This window comes from Tachypleus tridentatus, chromosome 3 (assembly GCF_004210375.1).
Source record: "Tachypleus tridentatus isolate NWPU-2018 chromosome 3, ASM421037v1, whole genome shotgun sequence".
In the NCBI taxonomy this organism is placed as follows: domain Eukaryota; kingdom Metazoa; phylum Arthropoda; class Merostomata; order Xiphosura; family Limulidae; genus Tachypleus; species Tachypleus tridentatus.
In genome coordinates this window covers 27,964,510-27,988,327 of record NC_134827.1, presented here as the reverse complement: position 1 = coordinate 27,988,327, position 23,818 = coordinate 27,964,510, and the positions used below count along the sequence as shown (strand labels likewise).

The following is a 23,818-nucleotide window of genomic DNA, read 5'->3' as shown; positions in this document are numbered from 1 at the left end:
TATTTGGAAACTCTCTAATGGGAAAAGTCTTAAAGGCTGATAAAAGTCACTAATGTTCCAGCGAGCTAGGGCTAATCGGACCAGGATTAGTTTTTGATAACTGTCGTTCATTGAACTCATTCCGGTAGGTTTAATTCAACAAACAACAGAAACGTGTAAGTTGTGCCATGCTAACAATCACAATGGCGGCAAATATTTGGAATGACTTATGTATCGGTAAATTTACAAAAATCGCCTTGGGTGTTTGTGTTTACAGTGACACCTATGATTGTTTACAGTGACACCTATAATTGTTAATAACACGGCGAGAATTTCGCGAATTAAATCTACAAATTAAACAGAAAATCAGACTTCGATTTCTTCACATTTAAATTAAGTTTATGTTTTAACATACAATTTTTTTTCCAGTCAACAACACAGAAAATGAGTTTCTGATTTCAAAAATCGAAATTTACCATGTAAACATCATGAATGAAAAAACAAGAGTTACTCTAGTCATCGGCCCGGCATGGCCAGGTGGTTAAGGCGCTTGATTTGTAATTTGAGGGTCACGGGTTCGAATCTCCGTCACAAAAAAATCATGCTCGCCATTTCAACCGTTGGGACGTTATAATGTGACGATCAATCCCACTATTCATTGGTAAACGAGTAGTCCAAGAGTTGGTGGTGGGTGGTAATGAATAGCTGTCTTCCCTCTGGACTTACACTGCTAAATTAAGGACGGTTAGCGCAGATAGCCTTCGTGTAGCTTTGCGCGAAATTCAAAAAACAAACACTAGTCGTCTCTAGTTTTGAACTGATAAACAAGAGAGAGTTTTGTTTGTTTGTTCCTCTCCAATATTCTTCCTCTCTCTCTCTCTCTATATATATATATGTTTGTTTTTCAATTTCGCACAAAGCTACACCAGGACTATCTACGTTAGCCGTCCCTAATTTTTGCAGTGAAAAACAAGAGGGAAGGCAGCTAGTCATCACCACCCACCGCCAATTCTTGGGCTAATCTTTTACCAACGAATAGTGGGATTGACCGTAACATTATACACTCCCACGGCTGGGAGGGCGAGCATGTTTAGCGCGACGCGGGCGCGAACCCGCGACCCTCGGATTACGAGTCGCACGCCTTACGCGCTTGGCCATGCCAGGCCCCAAGTGCGTTTGTTTTGGTTTTGAATTTAGCGCAAAACTAGACACATAAATCTCGCTATTCGTTTGTAAAAGAGTAGCTCAATAGTTGGCGGTGGGTGGTGATGACTAGCTGCCTTCCCTCTAGTCTTACACTGCTAAATTAAGGACGGCTTTCGCAGACAGCCTTGTGAAGCTTTGCGCAAAATTAAAAACAAAGAAAGCCCAGTCCAAAAAACAATCAAATTAACTGATTATTTCAATCCAAACGTCACGTTTCTCAACTTGCCACAACTCTGCGGGCACGAAAATTAGCCAAAATCTTCGGTATAGCCATTTAAAACTCATAAAATGATATGGCATATACAGTATTTCGCATAAACCAGTAAACTTAATGTGTAACAGTCATATAAATCTATATTTACGTACTTTACGGAAAAAAAAAAAGGTACTTCATCTCTGTATTTATAATGTAGTTCAAGGTTTCAGTCAGCAAACAGGTCTTCCCACAACAAGCAAATCTAATATAATTATTACTCCTGCTACGTGGTGAGAAACTAATAATAGTCATACCTATTTATCCCACTTCTAACGTGTAGGAAGTAGCTTTATGTTATACCTAGATGACCCAGAAAAACGACACTTCGTATAAACAAGTGCCATTTTTACGTACCAGTACAGCGTTAGGGGTGTAAATCTAGGAAATTTAAAATACGACTCTTTATTATTATTTTTTATTTTTAACAACTAAATAAAAATTATATATCTTTACGAGAAAAATAGCGAATTCATTCAACTCCAGATTCCCTGAAATTTAATTTCAGTCATTCATCTAATGGGCATTCAGTTATGTTCATTGATATTAACCCTAACACCATCTGACATTAAATTATAACGGATAATGTCTGTGATCAGGGCCCGGCATGGCCAAGCGTCGGTCGCGGGTTCGAATCCCAGTCACACCAAGCATGCTCGTCCTTTCAGCTGTGGGGGCGTCACAATGTGACGGTCAATCCCACTATTCGTTGGTAAAAGAGTAGCCCAAGAGTTGGTGGTAGGTGGTGATGACTAGCTGCCTTCCCTCTAGTCTTACACTGCTAAATTAGGGACGGCTAGCGCAGATAGCCCTCGAGTAGCTTTGCGCGAAATTCAAAACAATCATTAGTCTGTGGTCAAAGAACCAATGCTAGAGATATTCCATTTATCAGACGAGATCCAGACGCTAACTTCAAAATGACCATAAGCTGAGGGAAACCAGTCAAGGAAGAGGGTGTTTGGTTTCGGTTTGTTTTGAATTTCGTGCAAAACTACTCGAGGGCTATCTGTGCTAGCCGTCGTTAATTTAGCAGTGTAAGACTAGAGAGAAGACAGCTAGTCATCACCACTGACCGCCAACTCTTGGACTACTCTTTTACCAACGAATAGTAGGATTGACTGTCATAGTATAACATCCGCACGACTGAAAGGGCAAACATGTTTAGTGTGACGGGGATTCGAACCCGCGACCCTCAGATTACGAGTCGAAAGACCTAAATTCCCTCGAAGAATAGAGTGTAGATAGCCCATCGTGTAATGGTTGATCGTGACCAAGGTTTGATACTGTCGAACGCAGTCGAAATGTACTTTCGCAGTCGCCCTTTCATCCGTGGGGGCGTTATAATGTGACGGTCAATCTCAACTATTCGTCGGTAAAATAGTAACCCAAGAGTTGGTGGTAGGTGGTGATGACTGGCTGCCTTCCATCTAATCTTACACTGCTAAATTATGGACGGTTAGCGCAGATAGCCCACGAGTAGTTTTGCGCGAAATTCAAAACAAACAAAGAATCAAAGGCCCTCAGACTTACTGCTGACCAAAAAAGATATGCAGCAACATCTTTAAGAATTTGAAGTACAGCAACCTGTTGAATGTATTTTAGTGTTTTAAACAAGTGAATTCGTTATTATTATGTATTTAAAAAACCCAATACGAATCAGTTACTATCAGTAAAAAATATTATGACAGTTTTTATACACTAATAAAGTTGGCTTTGTAAATACGTCATCTATTATATTGTTCAGTATTATTTTAAATTTGTTTAAAAATATATAAATGTTCAATAGATAAATAATCTTAGAGCACCGTTGATAACAGAGACATTTAACTTACTTATTTCCTTTTGGTTAACTCTTGTTATGGTATTGAAGGAGTTTAATTTTATCTTCATTTATGTCGCCCCCTAGAGTTATAGCGGCATTTCTGCAGACTTAAAACGCTAGAAACCGCATTTTCGATACCCTTGGTGATCAGAACACAGATAGCCCATTGTGTAATTTTCTACTTAATATGACCGTTTTGAATATTCTTGTAGTGTTTGAAGTTAATCTACAAATATTTAACCTCTTTCGGATTGATTTGGTTCAGTTTGAATTTGGCGCAAAGCTACACGAGGGCTCTCTGCTCAAGCCTTCCCTAATTTAGCAATGTAAGACTAGAGATTGGGCAGCTAGTTATCATCACCTACCACAAACTCTTGGGCTACTCTTTTACCAACGAATAGTAGGATTGACCGTCACATTGTAGCGTCCCCACGGCTGAAAGGGCGAGAATGTTTGGTGCGACGGAGATTCGAACCTGCGATCCTCAGATTACGAGTCGAATGCCTTAACCACGTGGCCATGCCGGGCCCAGCAGTACTAAAAGAAATACTTGTTTTAAGACAATAGTTCAAAATTAGGAACAGCGTCAAATACTTCTAGTAGCTTTGCCATATACACAAAATCAAAAACTAAATTCGGAATTATAGAGAAACATTCTGATACATTTGCTGCAAGTTTTAGTTGTGGAAGTTGAGCGAGAAACTTTAACAACGCAAGAAACGGACAAACAGTAGAGAATTATGTAAATTTCACTACTTTAAATAATTTATTGTTTTCAGACCTGAATAACGAACAAATTAACTATAAGATTTAGTTGAAATGTTCCAAGGGCGTTGTATGTGACGGTTAATCCTACTATTCGTTGGTAAAAGAGTAGTCCAAAACCTGGTAGTGGGTGGTGATGACTAACTGCCTTATCTCTAGTCTTACACTGCTACATTAGAGAAGGCTAGCGCAGATAGTAGCTTTGCACTATACTTAAATTAAACAACAATCTTCCAAAGTGCCCGTGGTTTACACTTGACGTCACTTTCCCCTATACATACATGCATACATAGATACATACATATATATATATATAGGCCCGGCATGCCCAGATGGTTAAGACACTCGACTCATAATCCGAGGATCGCAGGTTCGAATTCTCGTCACGCCAAACATGCTCGCCCTTTCAGCCGTGGTGGCATTATAAAGTGACGGTCAATCTCACTATTCGTTGTTAAAAGAGTAGCCTAAGAAATGGCGGTGGTTGGTGATGACTAGCTGCCTTCCCTCTTGTTTTTCACTGCAAAAATTAGGGACGGCTAACGTAGATAGTCCTGGTGTAGCTTTGTGCGAAATTGAAAAACAAACATATATACATATATATAGAGAGAGGAAGAATATTGCCTGCAGCGACTTCTAACGTGATCTCTTGTTCATCGTTTGTCTGCTCCTAGTGTAAGTTTGTTCACCAACTTCGAAATATCTGCCAAGTTGGGCGTGATACTTTAGTACCCTCTAGTTATAACATGAAATCTGTTATTTAATATAGCTAGTCGTATAAAACTGATAAAAAAATCAGATTTCAATGTGTCAATTACCGCTGTGTTTATAACATCCGAACTGACCTGATCAGAGCTGGCATCGAGGGAAAGGCTTTGATCGTTTGCACTGGTTGTAGCAGATATTGTGTGGCTGACATATTTTGTTGGAATTATGAATGCATTATTCTTTCGTTCTCCAACGCCCTCTGGGAACAACAAGGTTACTTTGCAAGTTTACTAGTTCTTCTAAACATCGAGGAAAGTCGCATCAAATCAAAATCAATAATTTTTGTTAAAAAATGAAGATTATATTTTGTTGTTGTTGTACAGACGTCTTTACTTTCACTCATATATATTTAGAAAATCAACGTATTTACCAAATATACATTAATTGCATTCCATTAGATCTGATGAGTTCTTGCTTTGTATGAAAGGCGTCATCGTCACTAGATATAGCAAATATAGTGAGGTTGGCATATTATTGTTGTTGTACAGACGTCTTTAGTTTCACTCAAATATTTAGAAAATCGACGTGTTTACCAAATGAATTTCTCTATCTAAAGCGCCCCCGCAGGGGTAGATTTATCACGAACTAATATATTCTGTTGTGCTCTTTTCTTTTCTTCCAAATAAACTGTATCACATTCTTAATGGACACGGAGCACCGCAGCAACGAACGGTTTTGTTATTCAATGGAGCTTGTTTTTTTAGTTTATAGAAAATATTCCAAGTAAAGCCTAAGTTTTCTCGGAAATTCCAGTTTTGGGATTTTCTCAGAAGGCTCTTATCCTTTCTATAGCACATTCCAGTTCTTCCCTTTCCGTTCGATTTTGTGAACACGTTGACAAACATATTACGAATACCAAACAACAAAGCAAACAGTTCAGTCCGCATCCGGAACGTAATTTTTAAGCTGCAGAGCTTTAAACGATGGTTTTATAATACTTCCTCATGTGGAGAGGACCTGAAGAAAATCACGGAATGATAAATCATCTGCGCACCAGAAATAATGAAACTTAGAAATATTTGTAGACTTTAAACTGGAAAAGAAGAACTGTGCAGTTTATAAAGAGACAACTTCCTAGACTGGTTCAATATTTCTCATCACGCTGTTCTGTGCTTATGAGCACAATGTATTATCTCTGCTCTATCCACCGTAGGTATCGAAACCCGATTTTTACTTGTTAGGAGCCCTAAGGCTTACACCTCAGCCACCGAGAGAACAATCATGAAGGGTTTATATGGTTTAGATTTCGTTTTTCATGTTATTTCAAATAACATAAAAGACTACAGTATACCTGTTTTCTGTTCTTGTTATTGCGTTTCTATAATTATCTTCTGGCGTCAAACACACACAAAAAAATTTTTCTATCTGATTTATAAAGCGAAGTTGGGGGCCCGGCATGGCCTAGCGTGTTAAAGCGTGGGACTTGTAATCTGAGGGTCACAGGTTCGCATCCCCGTCGCTCCAAACATGCTCGCCCTTTCAGCCGTGGGGGCGTTATAATGTGACGGTCAATCCCACTATTCGTTGGTAAAAGAGTAGCCCAAGAGTTGGCGGTGGGTGGTGATGACTAGTTACCTTCCCTCTCGTCTTGCACTGCTAAATTAGGGACGGCCAGAGCTGATAGCCTTCGAGTAGCTTTGTGCGAAATTCCAAAAACAAACAAACAAACAAAGCGAAGTTGTAAAAAATTGTAGTTGATGATTATACACTCATATTTTGTAGGCCTTACACAGAACAGTTATAAAATACGTAATTCATTTCAAATTGGTGCTGGGCATTGGTCTAGTGGTTTTAGTGGTGGACAGTGAGTCCAAAGTTCGTGACCTGCTACTGCAAAATCGTGTGCTTGTTATAAAAATGATTGTCAAATCACATTATTTGATTAGAAATGCCCAAAGGTGGCGACGATTGCTGTTCATCAGCTGTCTTATTTTTGGTAGGTTTGTTTGTTTTTGAATTTCGCGCAAAACTACTTTAGTAGGTTAATTAAAAATCAGAGAAGGTTAGTGTAGATATTCCTTGTACAGCTTTGCGCTAATATACGAAATAAACAAATACTTTAGAGCGCTATAGTGCCAAATCTGTATGGTGTAGAAGGACACAATTATCGCAAATGACATACGGACAACCATTGCCCTCTAGTGACACAACGGTATGTCTGCGAACTTGCTTTGTTTATTTGTTTGTTTTTGAATTTCGCGCAAAGCTACATGAGGGCTTTCTGCGCTAGCCGTCCCTATTTTTTCAGTGTTAGAGTAGAATGAAGGTAGCTAGTCATCACCACCACCGCCAACTCTTGGGCTTCTCTTTTACCAACGAATAGTGGGTTTGACCGCCACATTATAACGCCTTTACGGCTAAAAAATGAGCATGCTTGGTGTGACGGGGATTCGAACCCGCGACCCTCGGATTATGAGTCGAGTGCCTCAACCACCTGGCCATGCCGGGCCCTCCCTGCCTTAACGTTAAAGAGACCTGTACCAGCATATGAAGAGCTCCTAACCTGGACGTTTATTCCACGTGCCGATAGGTGCCGTTTCAGATTGAAAATTCCAATTCTAACTGAAGTACTTTCAGAAAGATAGAAAACAGACGATAAAACAACACAATTTAACTAACAACCAAAGAGGTAGGGCTCTCAGAAGAACATGAACATAGATCAGTCAACGCTTAAGCTCAGGAATAATATTACAGCGTGTCTATTCTACACAAAGACAGTGGAGGCGTTAGCGTTGTAAATCCGTAAACAGAAGCACAGATCCAAATATCTATCATATCCACAAAAACAAACCGTGGGAGAGAAATCGATACCGTTATCATACAAACAACTATGTGATCAGTACATAAGCTACTGGTGGATTTTCTTTTTGCCTTGATAATGGTTTTATCACGTACTATAAAACATTTCGAGTCATTTTAAATCAGAAAAAATATGGCATTTTGAGGTATGGGCCTGAACGGTACAACGAAATGACTCGTAAATTTTCGTGTAAAAATATAAAATACTGGTCCAACATTATCCTACGATATTCGATCAGTAACTAATCGGCCCGGCTTGATCAGGTGGTCTGGATTTCGTGATAATTATAAACATTATATTAGAGTTATCTCTATAACCCTTAAAGAAAATTATAACAACAAGTCAATCATTTTCCTTCCTAAGAAAACAACGAGGCCTGGCATGGCCAGGTAGTTAGTGCGTTCGAGTCGTACTATGAGGATCGCGGGTTCGAATTATCGTCACAAAACATTTTCGTCCTTTTAGGCGAGGGGTGTAATAATTTGAATATTAATCACCTTATTCGTTGAAAAAGAGTGGCCCAAGAGTTGGCGGTGGGTGGTGATGACTAGCTGCCTTCCCTCTAGTCTTACACTACTAAATTAGGGACGGCTAGCACAGATAGCCCTCGAGTAGCTTTGTGCGATATTCAGAAAACAAACAAACAAAACAATCCTGTTCAGCGAGTAATACGGGTAGCGGGAAGCAAGTTAATCATTTTACGGATGTAGCCAATTGTCAGAGATTAGTTTTAAATACATCACGTCTACAAAAACATTACTCCTATAACACATCTTTCATCTTTGTTTTTTGTAACACCAATATCATTTTAACTTGTGAATTATAACTATGTTACCTGGAATGTGATCACGTAATTAAAGTAATAAATATATCGTAAACTACTTGTTACGCCTCATGTATTGCTATGCAACTAAACCTAAACCAATTAATTTATAGTAAAGAATGCAAACAAGAAGTGGGTGATCAGAAGCAAGGAATGCGTGTATATTTTAACTGTTACTCAGAAGCTTCCATAGGAATTTTTTCGGACAACGCCTATTTCCAAACGTAGCCATAAGAGCATGCCAAACCGCCTACATAGTTCAGAATCTTGTCCTAGTTTCTATAGATTGACACTCGATAGTGTTCCTTTTGGCAATTAATTACGTGAGTTTACACCTGAATGCATTAGTTAGTGTAGGTAAAACACAGCGTAATCACTTTAAAGTAATTTTACGTAAGAAAGTTTAAAACCATTTTTATATGTAATTGTATTGCTTTTTTCATATGGTTTATAAATTGTTGTGTTTTTCGGAAAGTATTTGTTCGGAAATACTTGACACGACGGCTGGTGTGTTGATCTGATGACGACCTAAGAAGGTCGATTTGTTTGTTTGTTTATTTTTGAATTTCGCGCAAAGCTACACGAGGGCTATCTGCGCTAGCTGTCCCTAATTTAGCAGTGTAAGACCAGAAGGAGGGCAGCTAGCCATCGCCACGCATCGCCAACTCTTGGGCTACTCTTTTACCAACGAATAGTGGGATTGTCCGTTACATTATAACGCACCCACGGCTGAAAGGGCGAGCATGTTTGGTGTAAAGGGATTCGAAGCCGCAACCTCGGATTACGCAATTAATACTTAAACGTATGGGTAGAAACTCGAATTACACACAAGTGAATAACAATAGAATTACATACGTTTCCATAAACACTAACATATGAGGAACGGTCAAATGTCTAGAGGTTGAGTGCACTGGCTACAATCAGGGTTCGATTCTCCTCGGTGGGCTCAAGCAAATGGGCTAGGCATGGCCAGCTGGTTAGGGCACTTGACTCGCAATATGAGGGTGGCAGGTTCGAATACCCGTTCCACCAAACTTATTCACCCTTTTATCCGTGGGGGGGGGGGTTATAAGTGACGATCAATCCCACTATTCGTTGGTAAAAGATTAACCCAAGAGTTGGCGGTGGGTGGTGATCACTAGTCTTACCTCTGTCTTAAATTAGAAATGGCTAGCGCCATAGCACTCCTGTAGTTTTGCGCGAAATTAAAAAAACAAAAAACAACACATTTACACACAAAGAACACGTGAGCGAACTTTGGTTTTGCATATTATTTTCCTCAAATTCCTGAGTGTTTTTTAAATGCATAATGCAATGGTAGTAGTTATTTTACTTTAAGTGATTTAAGTAAGATGTACTCACAACTAGAAGATGTACATTATGCACATAATTTGAAAATCTACCCTGGGAGTAAAGGAAATGGTGAGGAAAAACGGTAGGAAAGACAAACAATAAAGGAATGCCACCAACTTATAGTGTGAAAATAACTTATACCATAGTACAGTCACATGCCGATAGATTACAGTGTGATTACTTGTTGTTGAAGTAATCACAAAGAACTGTACCATAATAAAACTAATGAAGTATAGATATAAATACTATGCCCAGTAGTAGTAGCGGTTTCTTCTCATGGGCTTTAGGACTAAAATAACATATGACAGATATACATGCTACACCCAGTAGTAGTAGTGGTTTCCTGTCATGGCCTCTAGGACTAAAATAACACATGTCAGATATGCATGCTACGCCCAGAAGTAGTAGTGGTTTCCTGCCATGGCTTCTAGCACTAAAATAACACATGACAAGTGTGAAGAAATGAAGTTCTGACTGGCCAAGGGCTCCATTTCAAAATATTATTTTAGCAGTATCTGTGTGCGTATTCTGTGAGGAAAGTAAATGAAAGTATTAACAGAAACTCTCTTACTGCGATGTTAAGTAGACCCGGAGTGTGTTCTTGACGAGAAGAACCACATGGAGTAAATAAATTGTCAAAGACCTTGCTGTAACTAGACGAGTAAATGTTACCCCGTGACCAGTTAGAAGTTGTTTCAATGAACGTGCAGCAAACTTATGTTTAGCAGAGGAAATCAAACAAAAAGATTTAAATTCATGTAAGATCATCAACATTGGAATTATTCAACTTACTTCCTTTCGTGATGGTGTTTGTTTGTTTGTTTTGAATTTCGCACAAAGCTACTAGAGGACTATCTGTGCTAGCCGTCCTTAATTTAATAGTGTAAGGCTAGAGGGAAGGCAGCTAGTTATCACCACCCACCGCCAAATACAAATAGTGGGATTGACCGTCACATTATAACGCCCCCACGGATAAAAAGGGCAAGCATGTTTGGTGCGACCGGGATTCGAACCCGCGACTCTTGGATTACGAGGCGAATGCCTTAACATACTTGGCCATGTCGAGCCTTCATTAACTGTAGGTTATTTTTTGTATTACCTAAAATTCTGCTTTATCTTAGCAATCGGTTTAAATATTGCATAAAATGTTTGTTGCTTCCTAAACACTTTAAATAAATTATATTTTATCAATCAGACGTGGAATATATGACAAAATTAAAGCTTTCTTTTAATTTTCGGGGTTCGATTCCCCTCGGTGGGCTCAGCAGATAGCCCCATGTGGCTTTGCTGTAAGAATAAAAAGACCTAACTTTTATAACTTATCTTTCGAAAGTCTCGAAAAATAAAATACATTAACTTGTATTGCAACACAACACGACGTCCGTGAAAGAAAAATATTGTTGATATGAAATTGAAGAACATAGATTGAAATTGATTGAAACTCACCAGAATGATTTCTTTTCTATATCAAATTACCCTTATTAATTACTTATAAGTTTATAAATAAAAAGGATCTTGTTTTATTAAACAGAAAAGAAGGTCCAGCGAATGTCTATACAAAATTGTGAGGCGACCTTTACTGAAAAGTTCACGCAAGAATTGTAAACCTATATATAGGTCATATGACCTAGTTAACAAAAAAACAACTATAAATAAGACACGGTCGTTACTTGAAACTGACTCACTCCTGAAGACGTAGAGTCAATTTTTTTCGAGTGGTAATACAATAGCTTTAATTAAAAAGTTTTTAATTGCGTATCGATTTTAACGTTGTGTGTGCAACTTATTACTTTAACATTATAATATGTAAGTGCCAAAAAATAACATTCTAGGTAAATTTGACAACAAAAATAAATACTTTTCTTTGAGTTGAATTAAAACTTGCTTTAATTCAAATGTTATAGATAAGTTTGCAGATAATATGTTACGTTGTATTTTAGATGAAAAATGTCAAAAGTTTTACTTTATAACGAAATAATAAATCTAGGATACATGTCATATTAGCCTATGGCCTCAAACCATTAAATTAAAACTATCAATACGTTATAAGAAAGATAAATTACATTATGTGTACGCAATACAAGGGCGTACATAGATAATTGCATTACATTAAAAGTATTCCAATGCTTTTTTCCAATCCCCTTAGTCGTTCTAACACCTCTCGGTACGTTAGGCTATACTCTATCTGACAATGGCCCTTGGGCGTAGTTTCGATTTTCAAACGCTCTGTCGTAAGACTGTCATACCCAAACCACACTACTCTTCCTATCCGCTTTTCATTATTCGCCTGCTGAAGGATTTCGTAGAAATTCTTAGGCATTCATCTGGGTAGATCGCACAGAAACCCATAAGCTTTCGTATGTCATCGTATGGAATAACATGAGTATCACTTTCGTTCCTCAGTTCCTTGAGGTATATAAATGAACAGATGGAGCCAGCGCTTGAGTGCAGGTGATATGCGTCACTTTTCCACACTGGGATCCTTCTTGGTTATGTTAAGCACTGTTACAGAACGCTGCACTTTACAACTTGATAGAGGTATCTTTCTTGGTGGTCCAATAATCCAAGTTGATCGATATTCCTTGGTTTTCTAATGTTATTCAGTATAAGGTATATTCTGGTCTTAACTTCTAAATCTCCTATCTAAATACATATCTATGAGCTAAATATATGAATGTTTGACGTCTAAAAGGAATGTTATGTCCCTTTTATTAAGGCTTTTGTTCTTGTGTTTGTGAATTTCGCGCAAAGCTACCCATGGACTAGCCATTCTCAGTTTTGAGGTGAAAAAGTAGAGAAAAAGTCAACACCACCAATCACCATCTCTTGGAAACTCTTTTATTAACGAATAGTGGCATTGAACGACACATTATAATGTCCTGAAAGAGCGAGGATGTTCAGTGAATAGATTAGAGTCCGCGAATCGCAAATTACGAGTTTAACAAAGTTTTTATTCAACAAAAGTCTTGTGGAACATTTATTAAATATTCCAGCTGTTTAGCAACAAGTCGTATTGTTTTTAAGATCTAACTTTAGGCTTTCTCGACTCTTATTAATGAGATCACCTCTTATTCCTCTAACGTAATATATCTGCTTGTTTTCTTTAAGATGTCCGAATTCAATTTTGAAACACGCCAGGAGGGCCATCGAATCAGCTACTCCTTGTTCTGTAACACTTTTCAACAATGTTAGGTAAACATTCTAATTCGCGAGAGATTAACGTAACGTCGACCTCAAAAGTATCAGCTGTTTGCTGATGTGTCTGTATAATTAATCATGATTTACCCTGCAGCCCAAGGCTTTATGTCTCACTCTGGGACTTTGAGATTTCTGTAGTATTACATACAGAAACAAGTAGCTTAAAGGTCGACTCAAGCAGGCATCTGAATACAGTAAACTGGGTTTGAGAGTTGGTAGGTAATACCTAAATAAACGTATCGTGAGTTTGAAAAAAACAAAAAAGTGCTTTTCGAAAAAGATGAATTACCGAGTATCGTCCTACCTTTATGTTCTTTTATATAAAATATACGATACTGTTTATTCTTATCCAAGTTTTTTCACGTTTATCATACGGACCAATCAACTTTCCCGACGCTTTTATTAAACTGTAACGTGCCTTTGTAATTATGTGTTGATATAAAATAGAAAACGTTTCCGGGTTCGGATCCCCGTCACACCAAACATGCTCGCCCTTTCAGCCGTGGGGGCGTTATAATGTGACGCTCAACCCAACTATTTGTTGGTTAAAGAGTAGCCCAAGAGTTGGCGGTAGGTGGTGTTGACTCGCTGCCTTCCCTCTAGTCTTATACTGCTAAATTAGGGATGGCTGGCACAGATAGCTCTCATGTAGGTTTGAGCGAAGTTCAAAACAAACCTAACCAAATAGAAAACATTTCGTATTTTGAAACTGTGACATTTATAGGCATAACCATTGAACATAAGTTAATGCAAGTTGCTTTTGTAACGTTCACTGTCATTATGCAAGATTATCATGAGAGAAAATTCAACAATTATTAATATGTAATTTATAGTTCGTTTCCCCCTTATTGGACTATTTACATTTCTTAATGAGCATAAACATTGTACTTGGGTAATTTCTATAAACTTAAAAAAACAAAAAAAAACATTATATAAAATAGTCGATCATTTCCCTTTCCAAGAAGAACAACATTATTCGCAGTTCCTTTCTTAGGAGCTTCGATGGCCTCCTGGCGTGTCTCAAAATTGAATTCGGACATCTTAAAGAAAAACAAGCAGATATATTACGTTAGAGGAATAAGAGGTGATCTCATTAGTAAGAGTCGAGAAAGCCTAAAGTTAGATCTTAAAAACAATACGACTTGTTGCTAAACAACTGGGATATTTAATAAAGGTTTCACAAGACTTTTGTTGAATAAAAACTTTGTTAAACCGTAATAATTAACAAAAGCATTTGGAAAGGATCCAAACACAATGAGCCTCCATAAAAGTACCACATTTATATTGGTTAACATTTTAATAATATTGTTTTGGCTCAACAAGAAGTTAACAAAAAGTTTATAGAGAGAGGGGAGAGAAACGTGTTCATGTCAATTTCTACTTTCTTTATATCTCTGCTGTAAGTGGTTAGAAATCCATATGTTATATGTAGAGTCTATATTCAGCATGAACTGGTTTAAAGGCATACGGTGTGTATTTTGGTCACTTTGGCACGATCCTACTTTCTGTTTATAGTGTCTAACATTTTCCTGTGAAACCAAAATATCGGAGAATGAAGACATTTTTAACTTTTTTCACTTATTTTCCACCAGTTTTTAACACACAACGGTTCACCATGTCCTTCTTATTTTTCCTACCCTTTGCTATATTTAGTTTAAAAAACAAACAAGCAATACATTTATACCGTCTGGCATTTTTTTTTCGTCACTATTACAACCAAACGTAAATGTAGTTTGCATTTGCACAGTCTATAATATATATCAATATGATAGTACTGTATGATGTAACTACTTCGCAGAGCGGATGAATCTTCACCAAAATTGGTATGGAGGTTCAACAGGTCCAGGAAGGATTATGGCGCAAATTTGTAGTTTTGCATTTCGCGATTTTTATGGCATTTGTTTGCGTTTTTTACTACTACTTCGCCCCCTGTTGATGGATCGTCAACACATTTGGCATGAAGGTTTGTGTGTTACAGTTTTTATGAGAGTTTTTTTTTTTTTTTTTGCAATTATATATAAGAGAAGCAGATTTTCATGTCTTAAGATAACCTTTCATTAATCATAAATTTACATAACTTCTGTCCAGGAGATGGACATTCAGCTAGCAATACAAAAAATATAATTTATAGTAAATATATAAAGATAAATATTCAAATGTGTGGGCTCCCCGCTTGTACAGTGGTAAGTTTACGGACTTACAACACTAAAATCAGGGGTTCGATTCCCGTCGGTGAGCTCAGCAGGTACCTGACGTAGCTTTGCTATAAGAAAAAACAACACACACACACTCAAATGTGTGAATGGACAGATATTCAATTAAATAAATGGATAAATATATATATACAGGCGAATGGACGAAAATAATGGAATGATAAATAATTAGAAAATGTAAACAAGAATTTATCAAAAAATACAGTTGTTTATGCATTTCTAACAATAACGTGTTCTTAAATTATATTTATGCAACAATATCTGCATTACTTTAGTTTCCTAATATGTCCGATTAACGTTTCAAGTTAAACAAATAAAGTATATACAAACATAAAAGTTGCAACCAGTGTTCATGTCACATGGGCCCGGCATGGCCAAGTGTGTGAAGGCGTTCGACTCGTAATCCGAGGGTCGCGGGTTCGAATCCCGGTCCCACCAAACATACTCGCCCTTTCAGCCGTGGGGGCGTTATAATGATACGGTCAATCCCACTATTCGTTGGTAAAAGAGTAACCTAACAGTTGGCAGTGGGTGGTGATGACTAGCTGCTTTCTATCTAGTCATACACTGCTAAATTAGGGACGGCTAACGCAGATAGCCCTCGAGTAGCTTTGAGCGAAGTTCCAAAAAATAAGCAATCATGTCACACCCCCCAGTGGTCTCAACGGTAAGTTTGAAGGCTGACAACGCGAAGATCTGGATTACAATGAGCACTCGTTGACGTTTTTGTTGATTTGCGCTAAACTGCAAACAAAAGAAACAACTAACGTCAGTTGCCTAATTGAGTTGAAGAAATTATTAATTATTTTTAATTGCAAATTATTAATTGCATAATTTTTCTTTTAACTACAACTCAAAACGAAAATAATTAGAAGTAATTGTGTCTGTTGTATTTGAGGTGTCCGATTTGTGACGTCAACCTGATTAAGTGTGGGCCTGATTAGATTCCTTTCTTAAGTCTGCTGGTGTGATAAGAAAATCCAATAAAGTTTTATTTGGCTCGGCATGGCCAGGTGGTTAAGGCACTCGAATCGTAATCCAAGGATTGCGGGTTCGAATCCCTTCTTCCACCAAACATGCTCGTCCCTTTCAGCCGTGGGTGCGTTATAATGTTACGGTCAATCTCACTATTCATTGATAAGAGAGTAGCCAAAGAGTGGGTGGTGATGGCTAGGTGCCCTTCCTCTTGTCTTACACTGCTAAATTAGGGACGTCTAGCGCAGATAGCCCTCGGGTAGGTGCGCAAAATTCAAAATAAACAATAAATTTTATCCCGTTGTAACAATACTAAACGTTCTGTGTGTCTCTGGTCACATTCATTTCAAAAAAAGCTTTTACTGATATGTCTGAATATATGGCGTGCGTATATGCAAAGAGGATTGACGCAGGGGTGCGTGCTACTTCCGTTTATAATGTTGTTACAACTTTTATTTTTGTATGTGAACAAGCTATTGCACCTGAAAGTTGTACGAACTCTAAACGATCATGAGATCTGGTACAAGTTTTGATGAACCAAAAATACTTCTGACTTTTCTGGTCAGAAAATATATCAGTAAAATATATATATATTATTCAGTGCATGTCAAGAGTTAATGCACATTTAAGTGGTCCCAGTGCCTTTTAATATTTTGACTTATTTATTAATAGTACTATTATTATGTGACTGCTAAATCTTCTTTCAAGAAAGTAAACAAAATCAGTAATGTGATAATATATAAATTCTGATGAATTAGGCTTAACATTTCACCAAGTATCTTAGACCATTTCAAAACATCATTGAAACAAACATGATAATAACATCACTACTATACTGTACAATTTCTTTGTGCCCCTAGTAACTCCGCAGTACGTCTGTGGGGTTATAAAACTAAATCTCAGATTTCGATATTATTGGGGAGCACAGCACAGATAACCCATTGTACCGCATTGTGCTTAACGATAAATAAACAATTTCTTTATCACTGTGTACATTCATACAGTACAAAAATACATATGCCTATCTGTCTGTTATTTAAGTACTCTTAGGTCGCTGGACCAGCCTCAACCAAACTTTGAAAGATGATAGTTTAGAAGGGGTATATTACTGGAGATTAAGAACTCCTGCAACCCTACTACTGTTGCTACTGGCCATTTATTATCTTTGACAGTAATTAATCTCAACCACAATCATAGAAAACACTGAAAAACTTTACTAACCTTCCTATAGCACAATATACAAACAGTGTGAGCAAAGGCACATTAACTCCTTATATATCTAAAAAAAATGCATTAGTAGTCTATATGTAGGTAAACAAAAAAGAAACGGCCGCCACTATTGCAATAATATATTAGCTCGCACGAAGCTTCCACTGCAACAGCAAACATAAGGCTGATATCGTGCGCTGTTTCTTGATTTATGCCAACCTCCGACTTAGACCCGTGGCCTTTCAATTTCGGCCCGTAAAACATTTCTGTGGCCTATGACCGTCATTTAATTAATAATATGAAATTTTTCTCCAGTCAACACGGAAGATTTTTTATACAGTATGAAAGGACATTAAAAGCTAGATAATAAAAACAGGCAATATAAAGCACCCCCTACCGCCACTACATTTTTCGTTACCTTTTCCTATAAAGTTACCCTGACCATCGCACAATGCATACCATACTTTAAGTAAAGTTATGTAATAATTAATACAGTAGTAATATATTATGTTTTAAATAAACTGCGTGAAAGATAGGATTTCTGTACTATTTCTCTTAGCACCTATCCCCGCATGTCTTTAAGTTCATAAGCCGAACAGACACACATCATATTTTACTCTCTAGTGTTTTTTTTATTGTTATTATTAAGTGTTAAGGTACACAAATGGCTAATCGTACTATGATAACCACGAGTAACAAACACCAGCTTTTGGTGGTATGTACCCACAGACTTACTGTTAAGTCACAGTGGAACTTATCGTATAGTAAGCAGATAAGACAGAAGAATAATACAGTCTTCTAGCTAAGCCTTTTGGTGTACAGGAATTTTGAGATATGGATTCACATGGTTAATAGATCCAAATGTCCACACAGAAGAAACTGTCTTATTCTACCGGAAACCTACAAATCGCAAGTTGTTCTTAAATAAGTATTATTAACTTGAAGTGTGATTCCACACTCAACCTAGAAATGTTTAGGGAAAGACTGAGACGCGATAGCTAGGGCGCTCTATTTGCAATCTGAGGGTGGCGGGTCTGATCCCCTGTCGCCGTACATGATCGTACTTTCACTATTAACTCATAAACTGGGGTAGACGAGTTATCACGGCTTCTGCATGTTATATTTCTCCTGGGGAAGACGAGTTAACCTCCTGATGAGGAAGACATTTTATCTCGTCTGAACAATAATTTCTTCTTGTATAGCTGTTCCATGTTGTCTTTCAGATGTTTTGTTTATATAGCTGTGTACAGGTGATGTAATTTAACAGTTTTTTACTACTGAAACAATGACATCAAGTAGACGTTGTAAGAGCACAGCTGCGTCAGTTTTGACCAAACGTTAGCCAGTGTTGATTTGTAATTATCATCAGATTTTGAAATTGATGATAAATCTGAATTTGACGTTGATAGTTTAGAAGGTGAAAATAGTCAAACTCACACTTGGCATCAATTTCAATTATCTCATAAGGAGAAACACAACATGCGGAAGCCGATAACCTATACTAAGTTTGATAATATTCGGTTAAAGTAATTCTCCATTGAGTGAGAGCTTAACCACTGAGTATATCTTCAATTAAGAGAGTTACAACGTGATGGTAAATCTCACTATTCGTTGGTGAAAGAGTAGCTATTGGATGATATCGACTTCCGTTCTAATTATGCCTGCTTAGCTGGGGACGAAGAGTGCAGACAGTCATCAAGTAGATTTGCCCGAAATTCAAGCCAAGCTATCTGAATATACGCGTTCAGAATAAAAGGTCAACGAACCTGACCCTCCCAGGTCTTTAAGACAGAGAAAAAATAGCGTTGGATATTTTTTCCAAACAACACAAAACGATATTACTGGTAACTCGCTGAGGTTGCACTTGATCAAGTATCACTTTAAAATACAACATATTTTCATTGTTTTATTTTTTACATAACAATTACCAAAAATTGAATAAGATACGAACATAAAATAAGTTGAAGTGAACTGAAAAAAAAAACCGAAACTTATTGATAAACATTCTACTCGTTTGTATTCAATACGGTATGGGGACGTAGGTGGGTGCTGGGATAAAACTCTGGATTTTGGAACTGGTGAAACGAGGCAGAATTCGTCCGATAGCACAAAATATTTCCTACACTTCAACCTGTAAATATATTGTGAGTAATAGGATGTTACTTCCTCCTGTTTGATAAACACCTCCAAATTAGGGATAGCGACAGAACTTTAGTGGCTTTGTAAATAAATAAATACACTATGCCACATAAACAACTATCAAATAAATGCGTTAAAATATATTTCACTTTTATAATGCGATACATTATTCTAGAGGAAATACTTTTTCCGGTTTAACTGAGAAAAAGTCCTTAAGTTATTGATTTAAAGAATTAAAACAGTTGAATAGAGGTTTCAAAAAGGGACGTAAAAGGAAAAAAAAAACTACTTTCTTTCGCGCATTAACTTCCGTAATCAGAAACTGGCCCTAAAAAAAAGCATTCGTAATTAACCTTTGATGATCGCCATGTTCTCTACAAGGTATCACAGTATATTACTCAAACAGGAACTTACACCCTGTCTCGTTAATCACGCACTACAAAGACAGATTTATCGAAGGAACAAAATAACATGGTGTGGATGATAGCAGAAGGAAACTCGAAGCTCAGAGTACAGTAGGTAACACAAGACTTGGTAATAGTGTGTTTGTGAGAAACTCCCACCCAAGGGTTCTGTGCACTTAGTGGTCCCTTTTTTAACTTAGTGATGAGCGTATCGGCCTGTGAATACGTGAGTCCAGGGTACGCTTCACAGTTTCGGCTCTCGAGCGCGTTATAAGAACGGCTGTCAAACCCCACTATTCGATTAGAGTAGTCCAAGAGTTCACGATGGGTGTTGTTCACCACCTAATCTCGCTTTCGACTCTATCAGTTCAAATCAAGGGAAAAGGTGGGAGGAAGTGGCCAGTCAAAAGAACCTACAGACAAATGTTTAGCCTTTCTTCCCTAAATTAGTAGCCGGATTTGACAGTCGTTTTTATAATGCATCCACATCCCAAATGCGTGGAGGAACTTTTCTACAGCAAAGGGAAGTGAGCCTTGAATGTTCTAATTCACAGTCAGGATAAATTAAACATTAGGTTTAATAATACGATTATTTATATGAATATATCAGTTTAACCAACATTACTCGTTCGTAGAGGTTTCCTGTTTCCTTTATAACGGTTCCTGTTCTTCATCGTCCTTTGACAGTTACCATCGTACATTTACTCTGGAAGATTTGTGCTACATTTAATATATTTAGTGTTCATTGCATTGCTTAATAATTTTAAGCATTCTGAGCCAAAAATATCCAATATTTTGTACGGAAGTGGCAAATGCGTATTTCTAACGGGTGGTTTGGTTTAGTTTGTTTCGAAAGTTGCGCAAAGCTACACGAGGGCTATCTGCACTAGCCGTCCCTAAATTAGCAGTGTAAGACTAGAGAGAAGGTAGCTAGTTATCACCACCCACCGCCAACTGTTGGGCTATTCTTTTATCAACGAATAGTGGGATTGACCGTAACGCACCCACGACTTAAAGGGGGAGCATGTTTGGTGTGACGGAGATTCGAACCCTCGACCCTCAGATTCTAACGGGTGAAAATAATAATAACCCTAAAGTTACCGATGCGGCGCATCTTATCGGGTGTATTAATATGTATTTTAACATATTTACGCACCAAATTGTCTATGGTCCACGACTTTGTTAATAAAGCGACCCGTAGTAACATAAGTGTCACAGAAAAAGTCCAATTAAAATATTCCCTCAGTATTACAGTTAATTAGTACTTATATTCAGTTCTTTACACTGAGTGTTTTAAGAGGTAAACAATGTATAAAAACAAGTGATAACATATGTGGTTCTACCAGTAGCGCATGAAAGACAAACAAGTGAAGAATATTAGGGTTAATAAATTGGTTGTCTTTGCTCGTTATTTTTGATCGTGTGCTCACAAATTATGAAAATATTCAACTATAAATGCTGTCTTTATTCAAGAATTTAAATCACACAAATGACTATAGCTTTACGTTGGACTCTCTTGCTGAGATAGAATCGTTGCATTGAAACCAATAGTTTCCTCTAACAAGACACGTATTTTAATACAAAGTGGCCAAATCTCTTTAAGAACAACCAATGCCCCCCAGTGGCTCAGCGGTATGTCCGCGGACTTCCAACGCTAAATTCCGGGTTTCAATACTCGTGGTGGGCAGAGCACAGATAGCCCATTGTGTAGCTTTGTGCTTAATTCAAAACAAACAAACAAAACAAGAACAATGAGACCAAAACAAAAGTAATAAGTGAACAAGATATGTCAAAACAACATAACATTCTGAGCAAAGGTAAGACTAAATTAAAACTTATTAGCAAGCAGTCAGACCAAAACAATACAAAACCTACAGAGCAAGAGGTCAGACCAAAACAAAATATACAGAGCAAGCGGTCAGATCAAACGGAGATCTTCTGAGTAAGTGGCCAAACCTAAATTAAAACCTACTGATCAAGTTGGTATAAACTTAGCACCTCACTATGGCAGCACGGAAGTTGTCATGGTGATTTATTGTGAATACTGATGACATCCCTAAAACTCAGAAACGTGTACTCGCTTCCTCCCAATACATAATTTCCGGGTTTTTTTTCTGAGACCTGCCATGGCCAGGTGGTTAAAGCACTCCACTCATAATCTGAGGGTTGCGGGTTCGAAACCCCGTCACAAAAAACATGCTCGCCCTTTCAGCCGTGGGAGCATTATAATGTAACGTCCGTAAAAGAGTAGCCCAAGAGTCTTACACTAACATATTAAGGAGGGGTAGCGCAGATAGCCCTCGTGTATCTTTGCGCGAAATTAAAAAAACAACAACAAAAAACTTTGCTTCCAATTCATTTCCAATTTACCCCGAAGAAAATTAACTTATGAAAATATTCGGGCCATTGAATTTATGATTTATCTCATTTCTGATCCTACGCGGCTCCCTAATATCGCAAACAGGCTTGTTTGTATTCATACGTGCATATATAACTACATATAGTTCGTTTTGCAGTATCCAGTGCGATGGAAATATATAAATAACAAAACTTACAGTTCGTTTGATTTTTTTTTGAGATCCTCAATATAAATTTTAAATTTTGCTTTGAGAAACGAGCTGCTTATTTGTATGTCTTTTTGTTTAGTCGTTAATACAAATACATATATCTCTATCATTGGAACTTAATAGCTTAGTTTCATAGGAGAATTACAAATAACCTTTAAACCTAACTACATTTGAATATGGTTTATAAGTTTATACATGCTTCTTTCAAAGTATAAACCTACTTAGAGTTTGGGTGTTTTTCTTATAGCAAAGCCACATTGGACTATTTGCTGAGTCCACCGAGAAGAATCGAACCTCTAATTTTAGAGTTGTAAATCCGTGAACTTACCGCTGTACCAGCGGGGGACAAAACCTACTTACCACTAAAACTAACCATTTTTTTCCGTTTCATTCTCTTCAATGTACAGTTTAAAACACTGTATTGAACATCACATTTCACAGTTCAAAGCAAATTAACCAAAGGCCGTTATTTTGTGTGAAAAGTTAATTTAACTGACTTTACAAGTTTCAAGTTTTTTTTAATGCGTTACATTTTACTTGTGTAGGGGAGGTCCGTTATAGAAGGTCTATAGAAGGCTGTTGACAAAATACCGATAACTGTCGCGTGCTGTATTTCATAGCTGCTATAAAATCAGAGTTCTTTCAAATTCCTCATTGCCTTTATTCTTTTGCATTATTTATCTTGTGGAATTTTCAATAAACTTTGGATTACAAACTGTATTTGTAGGCTTTATGGTAAGGAACAGTTAAAATGTTATTTCATTTCATTTATGTAAATATCAATATAAACTAGATGTACTGTCCCTGAAGACGTTGTGTTCCAAGGGTAAATAAAAGCAAAATTAACAGCAATATCAACTTTTATTTCTTGCTTTTCAAGTTTATATGTCATGCTGTGGTGTAACCTATAAAGTTCATAATTTTTCTCGTGATTCACGACATGCGCACGTTTTACTGACGTCACGACAGTACAAATTGCAGAGTAAAGCGTTCCTTATGTGGCGTAACTTTAACATCTACTCATTGACTGACAGACAACACTCTATTTTACAGTGATGCGAGCAGTTTAAACAGGTGACCCCTGCAATCGACCTTCGACGTCCTTTCTGGAAAATAAAGTTGTTGTTTTTATTTCATTTTACCCGTGTCAACTAACATCACAGCACATGATAACTTTCCAAGTACTAGAGGTAAGTTAATTCACAGTACGCTCTTCTACTATATCCATTTAATTACATAACAAATGCGTTTTCTGTATAAACATGAAGATGTATAGTTTACGTTGGTACTGAAATTCCTCATCTTGATATTCTAAGTTAATTCTTATTCAAAAATTTAAATAAA

The 23,818-nt window shown here is 37.3% G+C and overlaps 1 protein-coding gene across 11 annotated transcripts in view; it reads right to left on the bottom strand.

Annotated features, from left to right (window-relative positions):
* The window catches only part of LOC143246601 (tetraspanin-9-like), a 71,874-nt gene that overhangs the window by 9,022 nt on the left and 39,034 nt on the right, over window positions 1-23,818 (bottom strand). For 3 of the 11 annotated variants that reach the window (XR_013026066.1, XR_013026060.1, XR_013026062.1), the window contains one exon: window positions 15,015-15,230. The exons of 6 other annotated variants lie outside the window; for them this stretch is intronic. The gene's annotated coding sequence lies outside the window, so the exon portion shown is untranslated. Of the gene's footprint in view, window positions 1-11,444; window positions 14,008-15,014; window positions 15,231-23,818 lie in introns of those variants that run through there. 2 more of the 11 variants (XR_013026061.1, XR_013026063.1) reach the window with 1 other exon arrangement.